A 17605-nucleotide genomic window follows, 5' to 3' on the forward strand; every position below is an offset into this window, starting at 1 on the left:
ACGTCTTCTCTGGGCCAAGGCTCATTTAAAATGGACTGTGGCAAAGTGGAAAACTGTTCTGTGGTCAGACGAATCAAAATTTGAAGTTCTTTATCGAAATCAGGGACGCCGTGTCATTCGGACTAAAGAGGAGAAGGACGACCCAAGTTGTTATCAGCGCTCAGTTCAGAAGCCTGCATCTCTGATGGTATGGGGTTGCATTAGTGCGTGTGGCATGGGCAGCTTACACATCTGGAAAGACACCATCAATGCTGAAAGGTATATCCAGGTTCTAGAGCAACATATGCTCTCATCCAGACGACGACTCTTTCAGGGAAGACCTTGCATTTTCCAACATGACAATGCCAAACCAAATACTGCATCAATTACAGCATCATGGCTGTGTAGAAGAAGGGTCCGGGTACTGAACTGGCCAGCCTGCAGTCCAGATCTTTCACCCATAGAAAACATTTGGCGCATCATAAAACGGAAGATACGACAAAAAAGACCTAAGAAAGTTGAGCAACTAGAATCCTACATTAGACAAGAATGGGTTAACATTCCTATCCCTAAACTTGAGCAACTTGTCTCCTCAGTCCCCAGACGTTTACAGACTGTTGGAAAGAGAAAAGGGGATGTCTCACAGTGGTAAACATGGCCTTGTCCCAACTTTTTTGAGATGTGTTGTTGTCATGAAATTTAAAATCACCTGATTTTTCTCTTTAAATGATACATTTTCTCAGTTTAAACATTTGATATGTCATCTATGTTCTATTCTGAATAAAATATGGAATTTTGAAACTTCATCATCATTGCATTCCGTTTTTATTTACAATTTGTACTTTGTCCCAACTTTTTTGGAATCGGGGTTGTATAATAACAATGATAGGGAAGTCTTAAAATCAGATTTTTAGCTGAAAAATCTCATGCCTGAATATTGTATACATACAGAGACCCACAGAAAATAACACAAGTGATGCTTTCGAAGAATGTTTAATTTCTTAAAATAGTCACAGTGAATGAAAGTATTATTGGATTGCATCAAATGTGTTTTCCTTCTGTAAGCTCATGTAAAAATACAGAGAACTATAATATATGTAAATTAAATACAATTTTAATAAGATTTAACCAAAATAGTAACAACTCAATTAAATAAATACTGCACTGTCTTAGTACTACTGAAATGCATCTCTCTCACTAAACACTTTCCAACAGAATTTTTAAAAAGCACTAGAAATCCTATCAGAATGCATCAAAGGAATTTGCTCATTTGCAAACTTTTACAAAGTTTTCAAACAAAATTTAAAAATGGCATTATAAATACGACCATACTATCAAAATATACTCCACAAAGAAATTCACTCGAATGCAAAATTTTTGTACGACCAAAATTCAGGGCGGCACGGTGGTGTAGTGGTTAGCACTGTCGCCTCACAGCAAGAAGGTCCGGGTTCGAGCCCCGGGGCCGGCGAGGGCCTTTCTGTGTGGAGTTTGCATGTTCTCCCCGTGTCCGCGTGGGTTTCCTCCGGGTGCTCTGGTTTCCCCCACAGTCCAAAGACATGCAGGTTAGGTTAACTGGTGACTCTAAATTGACCGTAGGTGTGAATGTGAATGGTTGTCTGTGTCTATGTGTCAGCCCTGTGATGACCTGGCGACTTGTCCAGGGTGTACCCCGCCTTTCGCCCGTAGTCAGCTGGGATAGGCTCCAGCTTGCCTGCGACCCTGTAGAACAGGATAAAGCGGCTAGAGATAATGAGATGAGATGAGACCAAAATACACTCACTCGTAATCTTTCACTTAAAACCTCAAAACTCTATCAAAATCAATCACTTTCCAGATAATTCACTTGTAAACTTTCACTTAAAAAAACTTTCAAACAAATTCAAAATAGCACTAAGACACGACCACACTATTCAAATACACTCAAACAAATTCTGTCATGCAAAATTTCACTAAACACTTTAGAAGTTGTACAGTTTGTTTCTGAAATGGTAGGGAAGACTAGTTTAATGTCCATTATATTCTCATTTAAGGTATCTTTACCTTAAAATGTGTAACTGGCTGGTCGAACATTTGTTTATCCATGGAAATTCATTCTCCCGTGCAACCTGGTATTTGCATTCATATTTCTGGTATTTGGTTTAGTGGCCATGATGAATGACTGCTTGTAAAAAATGTCGGACAGCCTGGGTGAATCCTACATTACGGAAGTGACTGTCGTTCTGTTCGTTGATTGGTTAAAAATCAGTTGACATCAGCAGTGTTTCTCACACGATTCTGATTGGACATAATCGGGAGGATTTTTAATTTGGCGGTAGGGATTTCCCAAAACCGGGAGATTATCCAGTTTTTAACAAACACGATCGGGAGGTGGGAGACGGAGGCTAAAATCGGGAGCCTCCTGCCGAAATCGGGAGGGTTGGCAAGTATGCACATGGTGATGTACTTTTACCAACTGGCTCAATTTCACGTTCTTAAGCACTTACACGTACTATTTTGAGTGCAGACGTGCGTTCACACTGAATGACAACGAGCAGTGCGCTATGAATATTCGGATGATGATGCGACAATCGCAGTCAAATGTTGCGATGATCATTTCTGGTAAGTGCACAACTTTCAGTGTTCAATTTGAAACAACACTACATTGTCAAAATTCGCTCTATGCAAGGAAAGTGCATAGTGTGAACAGTGTGCTACAGGGAAGTGTGCTCAGAGAAGTACCCGGAATAACACACAGCACTAGCCAGGGTGAACCTGTTCATTGTTACTGTCCTGCTCGGTCTTGTTTTTATTTCACATTCAGAAGATGAAGAGTCCTCATGCTGGGGCAGGTTTTGTCTCTGAAGGACAACAATTGTCAAAATCGCATCCAAGAAAACACTCATGAGGAGTTTTGCTGGAAGAAGCAGGAATGTTAGGAATGTGTGCATGTTCGTGACTCGCACCATGAAGGAGTTTCACACCACAGTGGTGAGAGACAAGGTCAAACACACACACTTCAAAGTTCTCTCATAATAAAAAGGGTTAAAGACTCCTCTTCCCCCAACAATGAAATTAATGAATTCTATGTGTTATAACTGTGGTATAGTGTTGTACTAACACACATCCACACAGGTCTGTGGCTCAGCAGGCTTAAAAAAAAAAAAAAGGGAAAAAACTTCACCTTTGTCCTGCTTTTAGTTTCATCACAGGAAGCCAGGTTGTTAAGCAACTCCACCCATCTCACACACACACACACACACACACACACACACACACAAGCAACCTGATAACCAGAGAAACTCAGCTGCTTGCTTTCTGTGGGGTTTCGGTCATGTGACACAAGTTGATAACGCTTTACATTCAGCTTCAGTTCATTACAATTGTTTATCCCACATCGCTGTTGAATCCTGGATTTTGTTTGGTGCTGATTAATTTTCAATAACGGTGCTGGTTCATTATCCTTTCTACAGGAACAGATCAGCCACAGGGACTTGTATACTGAACGTTCCACATAAATGGATAAAAAAGCGTGCAACTGTCGATATGGTGAAGTTTTCTGATAGGAGAGGTTTATTTAACATTTATGGAAGGAGTCTTCAGTGTCAGTGCTTTGTAACGGAGATTAACAATTCTTCAAGAAAGAAGAGTTTACACTCTGGGGTTGATTTCTCTTATAAACTTCAAAACAGAGGCTGGCGAGGGTATTATCATAGCTGCAACTATAAACGAGCACACTACTAGTCGGTAAGGCAGTGTAAAGTTAAACTAGTTAACTCAAACGAGTGTGTGAACTCCGCTATACGTGTCAGTGTCTTGTTGCTTGATAATTACAGCAGTTTGTAGTTTGGCTGTGAAAATCTTGCCTGTCTGTCTGTCTGTCTAGTGATTGTTGTTAAATAAAGACTCAGATTGGATGTAGGTGACGAGTCCAAAATCTCATACTGCAATACTTTAAGTCATCTTGATAGACTGTATATAAATTACAACATCTAGTTTGGGTGGCACGGTGGTGTAGTGGTTAGCGCTGTCGCCTCACAGCAAGAAGGTCCGGGTTCGAGCCCCGTGGCCGGCGAGGGCCTTTCTGTGCGGAGTTTGCATGTTCTCCCCGTGTCCGCGTGGGTTTCCCCCACAGTCCAAAGACATGCAGGTTAGGTTAACTGGTGACTCTAAGGCCCTGTCCACACGGCAACGGATTCAGGTGAATCTGATAAAATTGTTTATCGTTTCGGCCTGGCGTCCACACGGCACCGGCGTTTTGGGTGCCCCAAAACGAAATCTTTTGAGAACGGGTTCCAGAGTGGAAAGATCTGGCAACGGCGCCGTTGCGAAGTCGTCTGGATGAGTAGAACGGATTTGTTTACGATGACGTCACAACCACATGTGCTTCACGCCGGCTACAAGTGTAACGAACTCGATGCGAGTTGTCAACAAATCCTATAACTTGGTTCATGAAACACGCTTACAAAATATTTTCACTGTGAATATTTATTGTGTAATGGTGCAAAGAGAGAGAGAGAATAGCCCTTAGGGCAGAGTCAATCCCGCCAGCAAAAATAGGGAAAAAAAGGAGCGATCTCACCTCTTCAGATGTTGGTTTAAGTCCTACAATACATTCCTCAAAAAGGGTGTAGAACAACAAATTAATCCATCAACGTGTAGCATTCAATTTATTCCGGACCATTAAAGACGCCGCCTTCCGCGTAGAATCATACGTCATCCTCGCCGCCATATTGGATGGGTCATCTTGGATGGGTGAAAGCGGAGAATAAAGTTGCCTCATTCATGTGCTGCGTTTAACTGTACCAACAGGTTTGCCGGCTAGAGATAATGAGATGAGATAATGCCAATAATATAAAATGATTATTGTGTAAACCATTTTCTCGACGGTATCCTCAATCCCTGACCTAGTGAACTCGCATGAGGAGGTGTGTTTGATAAGAGACTCCAAAGCACTTCTATAAATTGCTCTGGATAAGGTGTGTGCTAAATAAGCAATTTAAACTCAACAGTATAATCCATCTATAAAAGTGCAGTAATCCATGCAAATTATATGATCTGAAGTTGAGGTTTAAATGAGTTGGTCTTCTCGTGTGTACATTCTCACACACACACACACACACACACACACACACACACACACACACACACACACACACACACACACTTTTCTGAATTTACAGGATTTTAACCAACAAATTTCTTCTGCAAAGCTTGTATGAACATTGATAAACGAGGCTCACTGTCTTTGTTGAAATTTAATTAAAAAAAAAAAAGCACAGCAGTGTTTAATGCTGCTGAGCCCCCCCCCAAAAAAATTACAGCATTGTTCGGTTTAGTTCTGATCAGCAATGCCGTGTATTTCTGTGAACGCTTGATAGCTATCATGTATAATAAAATTGGAAACAAGCTCAGAGCAGCAGCAGAGGTAGCAATAGAACATGTTTACACAGCAGTGGATTAAAGAGTTTTCAGCACAGTCGCGGCCTTGTGCTGAGAAACAGAGCTGCTGGAGCATGATTCAGGACGAGTCCGGAGGGAGGGGTGTGTGAAATTTTTGGGGAGCCGCAGTCAGACACAAAGGGGATGAGAATCGCTGGAGTAGGGAACGTGATTGGGTGGGAAAAAAAAAAAAATTGGACAGTAATAGACAAAATCGCATTGTGAAAAGTCGACAGTGTGGCAACTGTCCAGTCATACACCATGATGAAGGAGGAAACTATAACTAATATACAAACAGACTTTACGGTCCAACCAGTTGCATGTCTCGTTTACTAATGACGCGGACACCTGATGTCACCAAGTGTATAATTGTATTCATATCACATGATCAATATCATTTCACCATCATATCAGCACACATCAGTCTGCAGAGAAAAAAAAAAACACACACAACAGCAAATTCAAATTAGATCCACTTACTGTACTATCAACTAATGACTAGCAATTTGCCAAAGTCTTTCCCACGCCTGTGGCGCATGGGGTGGCACTGAGCTCCGTTTCCGTAGCCCTCGGCATCTCGCCTATTACATAGCTAGGGTTACAGTGGGGCGCTAGTCCTCTGGTAACCACGAGAGTTTGACTCCCCACTCGCATCTGTATTGCGGCGTGCCTTGCCAGACGACAGTAGGTACCATTTTTATGATGGTCTTTGGTATGACCCGACCATGAGTCGAACTCGCGATCTCCCGATCGATAGGCAGACACACGAACCACTAGGCCACTCGCCGGTTACTAGCAATTTGACCTGAACTAATATTTTTTGCTTTACCATTTCCTCCATTTTAAAATATTGTGCATTAAGGAGAGGGTTTTTTTTTTTTAACAATTATATACAGTTTATTTTCAGTCACATTATCCACTCCAGGCTAAAAGCCCACAGCTGGGCTTTTAGAGAACACATTCCAATTAAAATATTCTGATATGCCTCAGGTACAATGAAAATATCTTCCCACATTCAAGATAACGCATTACTATACACCCTGTTAAAGCACACCGTATTCATAAGGAAATCTGTCCCTGAGGGCTGAGATGGTGTTTGTTCAGGAGACGGAAAGGAATGCAGGTGAACATCCTGACGCTAAGACTCCAGGCCTACAGGTCTGACATGTCAATAACCAACAAGACGAGACAAAGACGCAGCTTAAGTTACAGCGCCGGAGTAGGTTTCACTGAACCACTCGCCAAGGCTGTGTATACGTGTGTGTACACAGCAACAGCCAGGATCTATGTGTAACCACCTGTCATTTAAGTCAACACTCATTATTTTATTCACTAAACACGCTTCTGCTCGTAACTTTACAATGCAGTAATGATGGGCAGTTTTATTCTGGAATCATCTGCACATCAGCATCTCAAACACAGAATAGTCAAATCGTTACAGATCTGTATCCAAAACCAAAAACAGACTTTATTTTATATAAAAGGACTGATTCCAAACTTTTCAGTGATAGAGATCTATGACTGCAGTATATAATGCACATACTGCTGTATTCACAGTTAAATGAGTGGAGTGAGGGTTTAATACTGTAATTGCACATGTTATTCAGCACTCGGGTGTAAAAATTCAGCACTTAAGTGCTATTCAGAAGTTACACAAGACAGTAGAAAGAGTGGAGTTTGTCTAAAATAGAGGTGTTTCAATTCTGACCTTGAACATCCTTGCATACATGTTTGTTTTGTTTTATAACCGCTTATCCTGTGCGGGGTCACGGGGGGGCGAGCTGCAGCCTATCCCAGCTGACCATGGGCGAGAGGCAGGGGTACACCCTGGACAAGTCGCCAGCTCATCACAGGGCTGACACACACAACCATTCACACCTACGGTCAATTTAGAGCCACCAAATAACCTAACCTGCATATCTTTGGACTGTGGGAGGAAACCCACGCAGACACGGGGAGAACATGCAAACTCCACACAGAAAGTCGTCACCCCGCTCGTCGGCCGCTGGGTTCGAACCCAGAACCTTCTTGCTGTGAGGTGACAGTGCTAACCACTACACCACCGTGCCGCCCATATACATATCATCTCATTATCTCTAGCCGCTTTATCCTGTTCTACAGGGTCGCAGGCGAGCTGGAGCCTATCCCAGCTGACTACGGGTGAAAGGCGGGGTACACCCTGGACAAGTCGCCAGGTCATCACAGGGCTGACACAGAGACACAGACAACCATTCACACTCACATTCACACCTACGCTCAATTTAGAGTCACCAGTTAACCTAACCTGCATGTCTTTGGACTGTGGGGGAAACCGGAGCACCCGGAGGAAACCCACGCAGACACGAGGAGAACATGCAAACTCCGCACAGAAAGGCCCTCGCCGGCCGCTGGTTTCGAACCCAGAACCTTCTTGCTGTGAAGTAACAGTGCTAACCACTACACCACTGTGCCGCCCATATATATAAAAAAAAAACCACACAAATTAATTGACTGGTTATTAACTAATAAATTTGTTAATTAACAGTATTGTCACTTCAAAGTCCATTAAAAGGTCCCCCCCCACTCCCACTCCAAGGACATCAGAGGAGACATCTTAAAAGGAGACACTGCTTAATTAAATGACTGATTTTTATCAATAAAATAATGAAGGAAGCTGGACGCAAACAGATTGCACTGTGTCACACTGTGGACACTGTGGTTTTCGTCGCAGGAGTGGGCATCAGCTTATAAAAAAAAAAAAAAAAAAACTGGGGTTATTTTATTATTTCAACAAAGCATATAGCAAATTAAAAGCATAATTAAATAACCTACGAGTGCTCATTATGATTTTATGACCCAATTTAGTACCTTGTGGCTTCATTAAATTTTGTACACAAGCAACTACGTGGGCATGATTTAAAAAACAATTTCAATAAAATGTAAAATAACGGGATGTGTGGGATCAAAGGATTACTTAAAGGAAAATGCTTGTGTTTAGAAGCAACAATCGAGACATTATTGAAAAACCTTGTCTCAGATGCGTCTGCTCCGTGAAAGTCTGGCAACCTCGGAGACGTGAACCATCGGCCTACGTAGATGATTTTGATACCAAGTCTTTGGGTTCAAGTCACCGACTCATTAACTGATTCATACAACTATGAATATACGGGTCTGAATATACAGGCCTCATAACTTGTGCATTATAGAAACTGTTCCCATGTTCAAGAAAAGGAAAATAAATTCTCATTTACTGCATTTATTCAATATGCATCCCAGTCTCTTGGTACAAAATCAAAATTCTGGTGTGCATCCCAGTTGCCTAGGCAATGTCAGCATCCTGTAGCAAAGCTTCTCAGAGTCACACCACCTTATTTATTACTTTATTTTATTTAATAATTAACTGACTTAAAAGCTAACTATGTACCAGTTTAATGTTTAGCTAGCGCCACGTGTTCACTGTGTAACACTAGCCAAATATTGGAAAAGAAAAAATTAAAAACAAACAAAAACAAATTTTGGGTATCATTAGCTAGCTAGCCGTTTCAGTTAAGCCAATATATTAAAATCTATCAAGTAATAGGGCATAGAGTCATTTTGCTGCCAGGAACAAGAAAACTAACATTCAAGGTCGACTGCCTTTCAGATTTTTCAAGTTTAGCTCCTAAAAAGAATTTTCCCCCACAGCCAATTATTTTTGTTTAGTGGAACGAAAGCTATTGAATTCAAATCGCAGACTTCCAATTTTATTTCAATAGTTTTTTTTTTAAATAAAACAATTCATGAATTTAGGGCCACGTGGCCCTAAATTCGTCGCTATTTTTTTCTCGCTTCACCCTGGTGCAATACAAGATACTACATCATGCATCATGTGGTGGGCTTTCCCGGTTCACGCAAGGCATTGTGGGATACAAATTCAAAACAGGAGAGAAAAATGGAGGACGCGAGTGTGCGAATGAAACGTGAAAGACCGACTACAGTAACGGAAAGCAAGAAGACAAGACGTTATGTTGCGAAGGAAAGGAAACGCAGGACCAAACTAACAAATCTCGGCGGTCAGCGAGCACTTCGGTGTGATCAGCTGTTCGTTTAGCGACAAAATGATGCAACTGTCAGTGCACGGTCAAGGTAAACCTGTAGATGGCAGTAACGCAACACTGGATGCCAAGGGCCATAAAACCCTAAAGGCCTCTGCATGCTCTTGCGACAAGGCTTTCGCAGATAGCTTTTCGCAGACAGTTGTAATTTATCGTTGAGCGGGGAGTAATAGGCGTGCGCGATGTTATTCACCGCTACAACGCAAGGGGGCACAAAGTCACGAAATCGCTAGGAGTAGTTGGTGGGTGTGGTTAGTGGAGTGTTTATCCTCCGGTTACTTATAATGACTAGAACTGGAGTCGTATAGATGTACGTACTTCCTCACTTCCTCGATCAACCGCTCTTCATGCTGCTCCATCTTCGCTCGTGTTTTTAAAAATGGCGGTCATGAAAACAAGCCAAACCGGGAAAGTAGGGAAGCGGAAGTGCGTGTACAGCGGATGTAGAGTGGACCAATCAGAGCCCTCTTGTCTGCGACGCTGTCTGCGAGGCTTCTGCGGTGGTCACAATCTTTGGGAGGTGCGCGCAGAGCGTCTGCGAAGGTGGGGGGGCTACGCAGACACTGTCTGCGATGCTATCTGCGAGGACTGGGTTGTCAGCATAAATTGGCCTTAAAGATGAAGAAGAAAATGACAACTAAGGTAAGCGTACACATGGACTTCCTCTGTCTGCTTGACTGGACGAAGCGAGTGATTTCATGCACATTATTTGCTAAGGAATCTCTTCAAATTAAATAACTTCCCAGCCACAGAATGGCCTGGGTTTAAGATATTACAGAAATAAACATGCATCACAAATGACCAAATTTCAGAGGGAACTAAATTTCACAGATTTCATGAAATCGAAAGGCCGTCTACTTTTAACAAAATAAATTATGATCGTTATTTTTAAAAAAAGGAATAAAAATAAAAATGTAGACCAAAGGAAAAAAAAACTACTAGCAACATATGTCAAATGTGTCATTATGCTAACTAGAGCAGTTCTCAAAAGGGCTCCCTGGGTTCCTGAGCAGCAGCTCCCGTCCCAGACAAGTGTGCGTGTGTGCCACCTTCTGCATCATTTCCTTTCTAGACAATAAGCGGCATAGTTCCTGCAGGAACAGCAACTTGTACAGGAACTGAAATTGTGCTTTAGGGCAGTTCCTGAACTCTGTGAAACTTTCAGAGGAACTCCAATGTCAGTGCTAACTCATACCACCTGATAACTACATCAGATAAACCTCCAACTTCCTTCCCTTACAGTGCCAACCATTTAGCATTCAGGGACACTACACAGGCTGAGTACAAACACCGTTGCTGGTAAAACAATAGCTCCTACGCCCTATACAGTGCACTGTACATATGGTATGAAGGAAAAACTGTATAGAGTTATGCCAAAATGTAGGTTCCTTCTTCATCTCATAGACGTTTGTGATATTACCAAATGATGTATTTAACCTACTGTATCTAGTGGACTTTATAAGATAAAAATATACAGGCATGTGTGCAAGGTTCCAAAAAAAAAAAAAAAAAGAGGAAAATTTTTTAGTGTCAGATGATGACTCCGAAGGGGTCATCCCGACAACGCAAGTTGTCGTGGGGAGGGTATGGGAGGGTGTGCCCTCCCATGGGGGGTCTGGGGGGCCTCCCCTGGGAAAATTTTTGCAAAATGAAGCTTAAATGGTGCCATTTAAAGCATACTTGAGGCCTTATCAAGACAATTTAAAGAGCAATCTAAATGACAGAATAAAATATAAAATATGCCAATTTCAGAGAAAATACAACAAGTCTCAATAACCATTAAAACATTTATTGACTGTAAAATGATTGAATCATTTAGCTTGAATTCAATTCAGATTTCTTAAACAACCATAAACAACCATCAATGAAAAATTGATAAAGCACTGTCAATCATTTCAATAACTCAAATTAAGAACACACTGCATGTTGCAGAATTTCTCAATATAATGTGACAAAAGGAATTGCCAGTTACATACACAACTTAACATTTATGTCCATCAGGATTAAATGTTTCAATCATATCAGCATAGTTAACATACAGCTAGTGAGACATGAAAAATATAATCACTAAAAACATTGAACACTTAAGTAAGTAACCAGGCCCATCGCCATGGATTTTTCACCCCCTTATCAATTTTCGTGACATCGGACTTCCACTCGACTTTCGCCATGTTTTCATGTTGATGATGGCAAACTCCTCGCACCGCGTGCTTCGATAATGCTTGTCTTAGTCACTACAGCGTCGCTGTACGGAGCTTAGAATGGCAGGAAATCTCGTCGCTTCCGGGCCCAGTTAAAATCCGGAGAATACCAAACGAAATTTCGCGATAATTTTTTTTTTAAAAAACGAGATTGAAATACGCGGATATGACATTTTTACGCGAAAATTAACTTTCAAAAGCGCAGATTTTCGCGTTTTCGCGGAAATTTCACATGCCTGAATATATACTTTAATGATCCTTTGCAGGAAGTTAGATTGTTACAACAGCAAAGACACAAAACACTTTAACAATCAGTCTGCGCACACAGAGGCCATATTACATAAACACAGACATCTTGATAAAAAAAAGTGTATCGACAATGAGCATAAAAGTGCTAGCAGTATATCTAAGTCTAAAAAAATGGCATAAATAAATAAATGGTTTAAAAACTGAGAGCATGTGGTGTAAGTGGTTAGCACGGTCGCCTCACAGCAAGAAGGTTCTGGGTTCGAGCCCAGCGGCCGACGAAGGCTTTTCTGTGTGGAGTTTGCATGTTCTCCCCGTGGGTTTCCTCCGGGTGCTCTGGTTTTCCCCACAGTCCTAAGACATGCGGTTAGGTTAATATGGGACAGCCTTGGGCTCCCCGGGTGCTGTTAGCATGGCTGTCCACTGCTCCGGGTATGTGTGCGCGCACTCATTGCTCACATGTGTGTTCACTGCTTCAGATGGGTTAGAAGACGAAGAAACCTTTATTTGTCACATGCACACTTCAAGCACAGTGAAATTCATCCTCTGCATTTAACCCATCTGAAGCAGTGAACACTTGCACACAGCCACACTAGAGCGCCCGGGGGGCAGTCAGGGGTTAGGTACCTTGCTCAAGGGCACTTCAGCCCAAGGCCACCCCACGTTAACCTAACTGCATGTCTTTGGACTGTGTGAGAAGATGCAAACTCAGAAACCAGCATCAGAAAGGCTCTCGCCATCTGCTGGGCTCGAACCCGGAACCTTCTTGCTGTGAGGCGACCGTACTAACCACTACACCACCGTGCCGGGTTAAATGCAGAGAGGAATTTCACAAGTGTGTGATGCATAAAGTTGTGCTTTCTTTCTTTCATGTGGATAAAAGGACAGAATTGCACATTAAACAGTCTGATAGCAGAAGGCAGGAAAGACTTCCTGAACTTAATTGATATTAAATATGACATTTGGGATTAGGTAGCCTACTCCCTTTATAAGAACACTATAAAGGGGATAACATGCATGTTCAATATTCAGCTTCCTGAAAAGTTTACTATATGTAAGGGTCGTTTTACAATCAGGGTACAAAGTTTGTGTCACAGGGGTCCAAAATCCAAATTGATTCAAACTGGTTCTTGTACCAGTTTTTAAGTGAAGGACAAGTTAAAGAACAGATTTCAGGTAATTTTTTGACATGTGTGTATGGTAATTTTGTGTAATCTGCTATAAGATAAAGAAGATTAAGTGTAGCTTTAAGCAGGCCTGGGAGAAACAAATGAAGTGATTCTCGGAGAGGACATATTTTTTTGACAATTCAGAATCCACTACTTCCATAGTGCTTTTAAATATAAGGCTGGAAGCTTTGTGTTAGTTGTCTAATATTTATGTCCTAATATCTTGACCACATTTTAGGATGAAAATAGTCATTTTAGATATGTTATTTTATATTGAAAAATTAGCTGTCTCGGAGAGGACTTTTTTTTTTTTTTACACAATTACATACTAATTTGATCAAAATAGTCTGAAAACTTACTGGCATTCAACATTAAAATTTAACTACAACCCCGATTCCAAAAAAGTTGGGACAAGGTACAAATTGTAAATAAAAACGGAATGCAATAATTTACAAAACTCAAAAACTGATATTGTATTCACAATAGAACATAGACAACATATCAAATGTCGAAAGTGAAACATTTTGAAATTTCATGCCAAATATTGGCTCATTTGAAATTTCATGACAGCAACACATCTCAAAAAAGTTGGGACAGGGGCAATAAGAGGCTGGAAAAGTTAAAGGTACAAAAAAGGAACAGCTGGAGGACCAAATTGCAACTCATTAGGTCAATTGGCAATAGGTCATTAACATGACTGGGTATAAAAAGAGCATCTTGGAGTGGCAGCGGCTCTCAGAAGTAAAGCTGGGAAGAGGATCGCCAATCCCCCTAATTCTGCACCGACAAATAGTGGAGCAATATCAGAAAGGGAGTTCGACAGTGTAAAATTGCAAAGAGTTTGAACATATCATCATCTACAGTGCATAATATCATCAAAAGATTCAGAGAATCTGGAAGAATCTCTGTGCGTAAGGGTCAAGGTCGGAAAACCATACTGGGTGCCCGTGATCTTCGGGCCCTTAGACGGCACTGCATCACATACAGGCATGCTTCTGTATTGGAAATCACAAAATGGGCTCAGGAATATTTCCAGAGAACATTATCTGTGAACACAATTCACCGTGCCATCCGCCGTTGCCAGCTAAAACTCTATAGTTCAAAGAAGAAGCTGTATCTAAACATGATCCAGAAGCTCAGACGTCTTCTCTGGGCCAAGGCTCATTTAAAATGGACTGTGGCAAAGTGGAAAACTGTTCTGTGGTCAGACGAATCAAAATTTGAAGTTCTTTATGGAAATCAGGGAGGCCGTGTCATTCGGACTAAAGAGGAGAAGGACGACCCGAGTTGTTATCAGCGCTCAATTCAGAAGCCTGCATCTCTGATGGTATGGGGTTGCATTAGTGCGTGTGGCATGGGCAGCTTACACATCTGGAAAGACACCATCAATGCTGAAAGGTATATCCAGGTTCTAGAGCAACATATGCTCCCATCCAGACGACGTCTCTTTCAGGGAAGACCTTGCATTTTCCAACATGACAATGCCAAACCACATACTGCATCAATTACAGCATCATGGCTGCGTAGAAGAAGGGTCCGGGTACTGAACTGGCCAGCCTGCAGTCCAGATCTTTCACCCATAGAAAACATTTGGCGCATCATAAAACAGAAGATACGACAAAAAAGACCTAAGACAGTTGAGCAACTAGAATCCTACATTAGGAATGTTAACCCATTCTTGTCTATCCCTAAACTTGAGCAACTTGTCTCCTCAGTCCCCAGACGTTTACAGACTGTTGTAAAGAGAAAAGGGGATGTCTCACAGTGGTAAACATGGCCTTGTCCCAACTTTTTTGAGATGTGTTGTTGTCATGAAATTTAAAAATCACCTAATTTTTCTCTTTAAATGATACATTTTCTCAGTTTAAACATTTGATATGTCATCTATGTTCTATTCTGCATAAAATATGAAATTTTGAAACTTCCACATCATTGCATTCCGTTTTTATTTACAATTTGTACTTTGTCCCAACTTTTTTGGAATCGGGCTTGTATGTTTCCAATGATATGGAACCAAATATTTGTTTTATGGTATAAAGAATGATTTAAGTGCATCCCTTTTGGAGCTACCTGTGGTCAAAAAAGCACTTTTTCTAAATGACACGAGTAATTTTGCTAAATATGACATATATTGCCATACATTCACCAAAAATAACGTTATCACCATTTTTTTTTCTGCATGGTAAATAGAGCTATCACAGGGCTACAATAAACAACCAAGTTTATTTAGTCAAGCCTTTTGATATTGAAGATAATAAGTGTTAAATGTGATTTTTAGCTTGCCGTACCCTGATTGTAAGATATAATGGATCCGACACCGTCTGTAGTGCACTAAATGTCATTTGAGATTCAGTTTCCTCTATTAGTGCACATGTTCACCAAGGATTTTCAGCTTCCTACTCCACCTCGAGTATAAGTTTACTGAGCAGGGGATGAGATTGATCATCACCTCTACACCAAGTTTAACCCACTAGATATTGTTTTCATGATTTTCTAGCAGCGGCCCGTTTAATTTCTAAACTTTAATTCATTTATAAACTCGAACAGGAAAAAAAAACACACATTTGGCACTTCATAACTCAAAGGAATGTTAATGAAACGTGGCTTAATGTGAAATTCCTGGTTAAAAAAAATAAACAACAACCCAAAAACTATAGCTAGTTTGAAAAGCAAACGCGCGTGACAGGTTTGAGGGGTGTAATTTTGATGGTAGACATTAAACAGCCTGGCTTTACCTCAGTCAGACAGCACGCTGGCTCTCTCCACAGCCTCCACCGGATTTCCGTTACAGTTTAAATCCTTAACGGTTATTTTTGTCGCTACAATTTAAATCCTGAACGGTTTAAATCCTGCCGCGGCAGGAGAAAGCACGCGAGCCCTCTTTGATGTGTTACAGCGTCCGCAGGATCAGTCAGACTGAAGAGACCGCGAGCAGAGGGGCGTGACCAAGATGGAAGAGGTGTGGCTAACAAATCCGCAGGGGGGACATGTTGCCAGATTGGTGGTGCTATTTTCTCAGTTCCCTTTTACACACACACATACACACACACACATCCATCCATCCCAGCTGACTACGGGCGAAAGGCGGGGTACATCCTGGGCAAGTCGCCAGGTCATCACAGGGCTGACACATAGACACAGACAACCATTCACACTCACATTCACACCTACGCTCAATTTAGAGTCACCAGTTAACCTAACCTGCATGTCTTTGGACTGTGGGGGAAACCGGAGCACCCGGAGGAAACCCACGCAGACACAGGGAGAACATGCAAACTCCACACAGAAAGGCCCTCGTCGGCCATGGGGCTCGAACCCGGACCTTCTTGCTGTGAGGCGACAGCGCTAACCACTACACCACCGTGCCGCTGTCCTGTCCAGTCCATCCCATCCCATCCCATCCCATCCCATCCCATCTCATCTCATCTCATTATCTCTAGCCGCTTTATCCTTCTACAGGGTCGCAGGCAAGCTGGAGCCTATCCCAGCTGACTACGGGCGAAAGGCGGGGTACACCCTGGACAAGTCGCCAAGTCATCACAGGGCTGACACAGAGACACCCATTCACACCTACGGTCGATTTAGAGCCACCAATTAGCCTAACCTGCATGTCTTTGGACTGTAGGGGAAACCGGAGCACCCAGAGGAAACCCACAAGAGAGCATGCAAACTCCGCACAGAAAGGCCCTCGTCGGCTGCTGGGCTCGAACCCAGGACCTTCTTGCTGTGAGGCGACAGTGCTAACCACTACACCGCCCACATTATGAATAATTGATCATCTCGTTCAAGTGGCAAGGTTATATTAGGCAGCAAGTGAACAGTCAGTTCTTGAAGTTGATGTGTTGGAAGCAAGAAAAATGGGCAAGTGTACGGATCTGAGCAACTTTGACAAGGGCCAAATTGTGATGGCTAGACTGAATCAGAGAATCTCCAAAACAGCAGGTTTTGTGGGGTGTTCCTGGTATGCACTGGTTAGTACCTACCAATAGCGGTCTATGGAAGGGCAACCACACTGTAAAACATTTCAAATTGGTTTAACTTGGAAATGCAAGTTCACCTGCTGCCTTGAAAATGCAAGTTAACTCAATTTGACGATTATCTTTGTTTCAACTCAGAAAAAGTCTCAATTAGTCAAGACAACTAAGTAATTCAAGTCTAACCTTTGAAAACTTGCACAGATTAGTTCAAATTAAAACACTTTTCAGAGCTCATTGAGTTAAAGAGAAAAAGTAAGTGGACATAACTAAACAAGGCTGAAATGTTGTACAGTGCAGTGAACGAGGGACAGACTATACAGTAGGTGCCCAAGGCTCATTGATACACACGAGAGCAATGGCTAGCCCTTCTGGTTCAATCCTCCAGAAGAGCTACTGTAGCACAAATTGTCAAAAAAGTTAACGCTGGTTATGATAGAAAGGCGTCAGAACACACAGTGCATCACAGTATATGCTGCAGATGGGGCTGCGTAGCCACGGACTGCTCAAAGTGCCCATGCTGATTCCTGTCCACTGCCAAA

The 17605-nt window shown here is 42.0% G+C and overlaps 1 protein-coding gene across 1 annotated transcript in view; it reads right to left on the bottom strand.

The window, feature by feature from the left end:
* Positions 1 to 15998, bottom strand: part of LOC132895420 (inactive tyrosine-protein kinase PRAG1) — a 36805-nt gene extending 20807 nt beyond the window's left edge. The window contains exon 1 of the mRNA XM_060936012.1: positions 15825 to 15998. The gene's annotated coding sequence lies outside the window, so the exon portion shown is untranslated. The remainder of the gene's footprint in view (positions 1 to 15824) is intronic.
* Between the last annotated feature and the right edge of the window lie 1607 nt (positions 15999 to 17605).

Source organism: Neoarius graeffei, chromosome 12, assembly GCF_027579695.1.
Source record: "Neoarius graeffei isolate fNeoGra1 chromosome 12, fNeoGra1.pri, whole genome shotgun sequence".
Lineage (NCBI taxonomy): Eukaryota > Metazoa > Chordata > Actinopteri > Siluriformes > Ariidae > Neoarius > Neoarius graeffei.